Genomic DNA, 3,357 nt, shown 5'->3' with positions numbered 1-3,357 from the left:
TATATAATGCTGCTGAGTTGTACACTAATGGTTAAAATGATATTGTGATGCATATTTTACCACACACCCAAACTAAAATCATCATAACACGTGTCACCTTTCACACTGATGCAGTTCAAGGTCCATCCTTCCTTACAGAAAAAAGTTTGCTAGTATTCCCGATCCCATGCTTCCCTGGATGTGAATTTTGAGTGCCAAAGAAAGCAAGTCATCGCTTTAATTTAAAAGGAGAAAACCTTAAACATCATTCATTCCTTTTCGCATCACACTGTTGATGTGAGACACGTCCAAACCTGAAAAGAATTTTTATGAGTGTATTTGAGCTAAACTGATGACGATGGCTGGGAATCAAAACCTCAACGGATTGAGAAAAGCTCCAGAGAATGGCAGTTTTGCAGCTTATTTTATACCTTAGAACCAGAGGAGGAGGTGTAGGGTGGGTTAATGAAATCTATTGGTGGTAGATTTAGGGGATGGGAGAAAGCAAAGGCGGAGGTAGGGGTGGCGGGTGGAGCAGGGGGAATCTCTGAGATTGGATGAAAAGTAAAACGGATACGTACTTCTTTTACAGGATAGTGAGCAATTACAGCACATAGAGATGGTATGTGGAAGAACAGATAACAACAAGGGCTTCTGTGGTCTCAGCTCTGGTTCCTTGGGTGTGCCCTGAGGGGTCTGGGAAAGATTACTCTAACATTTCCAAGGTATGTTACCTTAGATGCAAAAAGACAGGCTCACTTAAGGAAAGGCTGGCCTTTGTCAAGGAAGCTACAGGCCCAGGACAGGCTACGGGCCGTGACCTGCTTTTAGTTAGGAATTACGGTCACACTGTCCTATGTGGTTACTTTCAGTCTGCATTGACAAGGCCGTCATGCAGGCCTCCCCTGAGCTTATCAGGTTCAGTATGTGGTCCCTTTTTTTGCCCACAGCATTGACATATTAAAACACAGTAATAGTACATCCCAGAACTTAGCTTGTATTTTGTTTCTATTAAGTCCCAGAATTTTTCACATTTCTTTTTTGAAATTTAGTACATCTCTCAGATGCTACCTCCTCAGTCAGGCTGTGATCAGCTGGAAAGTGGCAAAGTTAGGATCTGATCCCAATCTCATCATATCACTGTTCTGGGCTACCTCTATAGAACTTAAGCCAAAAAATAAAGTGATAGCATCAGAGGAAAAAACCCCAAAACACAAAACTTTCGGCTCTGGCTGGGTAGCTCAGTCAGTTAGAGCATTGTCTCAATACACCGAGGTTGCAGGTTTGATGCCAGGTCAGGGCACATGCAAGAATTAATCAATGAATGCATGGATAAGTGGAACAACAAATTGATGTCCTCTCTTGCTTTAAAATCAATAAATTAAAAAAAAAACTACATGCATTGCTAAAGCATTCAGGGGTCAGATAAACTGTCTGCAAGTTACTTTGAAACTCCTAGAAAAATGAGCTGGATGGATAGGTGGAGAGACATGTACTAAAGCCAACTGAAGCCAGGGGCACATGGCAGTTCCCCAATAATTCCCTCAGCTTTACTGGAATTTTGAATCTTGAACATTGTCATAAAACTAGCAGAAAAGTGGATGAAATAAAAAGCAGGAAGGTGATGGTTGTCAAATGAGATTGGTGATTGTACTAGTCTACTTCTGTGTTTGAAAACTTCCTTACTAATTAACAAATGAAACGATGCTTCTGGTTTCTTAAAGAAGGCAGGAGGAAAAGGGTTTAAAAGAGGCGGAAGTAGGGTTAGGGTTTGTGTTTCAGAATCTGCTTTTAGATTGGGAGAGTTCCCAGGGATTGGATGGGCCATTTTCAGGCTTTCCCTGGCTGAGGCCCACCCTGTCCAGGGTCCAGGCCAGCTGTTCCGAGGTTACCTTCTCCCCACCCCCCTCGGCCTCCCGGGAAGTAAGCCCAGGACAGGCCCCTCCTCCCCACATCTGGTACTGATGTCAACAGCCAGGGTGGGCGGGGGCCATGTTTTTCAGGTCCCGCCCAGCCTCCAGGGAGGGGTGGACGCCCCCATCCCCACCCCTTACTCACAATGTCAGACGCTGTCACACACACCAGGCTCTGCCACGGGGCTGGACCACAGGCCAGAAACAAACTTTTATTACAAAACAGGGACCTTCGAGTCACAAGGCCAGCAGATCTGGTCTCTTCCCTGACACCCGGAGTTGGAATCTGGCCCCTACTTGTTCCTCTAGCCCAGTGGTTCTCAACCTGTGGGTCGCAACCCCTTTGGGGGTCAAACGACCCTTTCACAGGGGTCGCCTAAGACCATCGGAAAACACATATACAATTACATATTGTTTTTGTGATTAATCACTATGCTTTAATTATGTTCAATTTGTAACAATGAAATTGGGGGTCACCACAACATGAGGAACTGTATTAAAGGGTCGCGGCATTAGGAAGGTTGGGAACCACTGCTCTAGCCCTTTCCCCCGTTTCTACGTGGGACTTTGAGGAGGGACGGTGGGTCAGTGTGTGCTGAGGAGGCAGGAGAGGCTTTCAGCATGGCTCTATAACCTGGTCTGAGGGTCCCGCGTGTCCTAGTTTACTTGGTTCCCAGCTCTGTGTGCATAACTGCACAATGAGGGTATATCCGTAGTTGGGAGAATTTAGGGATCAGGGTGCTTGCAAAGGGTCCTTGAAGGCTGAAGGTGGGAAGGACAGGGTGTGACTGTCTCAGTAGGAAGGTATCTGGGAGTCAGGACGAGGCCAGGTGTGAGCTGGCTGTGTGGTTCAGTGGTTGGGAGAGTGTGGCTAGTGAGTCGCGTGCCTGGATAATGGTGTGGTCCCTCGAGGGCTGAGGGTAGTCTCTCTTTGAGGAGACATGGCCCAGGAAGGTGCCTGTTCCCTGCTCCAGGCTCCTGGAGACGGTGGTGCTGTTAACTGTGATCAGTGAAGAGGGCATGTGGACCGAGAATACGGTGGAACTCCCACACATGGGATGTGAGTCCAGGGGACTTACCTTGTATGCAAGTTGGTGGGTTATCTGGGCATGTGGTTATGATTCCAAAAAGACTAAATTTATGTCTAGAGAAAGCGTGTGTGGCTGAGTTGCCTTGTGGTTGTGTATGGGTGTGTGGTTCAGTGAGTGTGGCCCTGTGGACGAGTATCTGTGTGACTGACTCTCACAAACAACTACAGGTGTGTGAACGTGGTTTCCTGTGGTGTAGACATGGCTCTGGACACAGCCATGCCCAGGCCCAAGGTCGAGGCTGCTACCTCCCAGTACCCTCTCCTTCATTTGTTCCACACGACGGGGTGGGATGGAGGTCAGCGGGGACGGACTTGCAGCTGGAAGGCTTGGGGGGATGTTGAAAAGGCCACTGACGGCTGGCTGGAGACTCACGG

This window comes from Myotis lucifugus, unplaced genomic scaffold (genome assembly GCF_000147115.1).
Source record: "Myotis lucifugus unplaced genomic scaffold, Myoluc2.0 scaffold_421, whole genome shotgun sequence".
NCBI lineage: Eukaryota > Metazoa > Chordata > Mammalia > Chiroptera > Vespertilionidae > Myotis > Myotis lucifugus.
The sequence above is the reverse complement of the archived record's forward strand: the minus strand, read 5'-3'. Positions refer to the sequence as shown.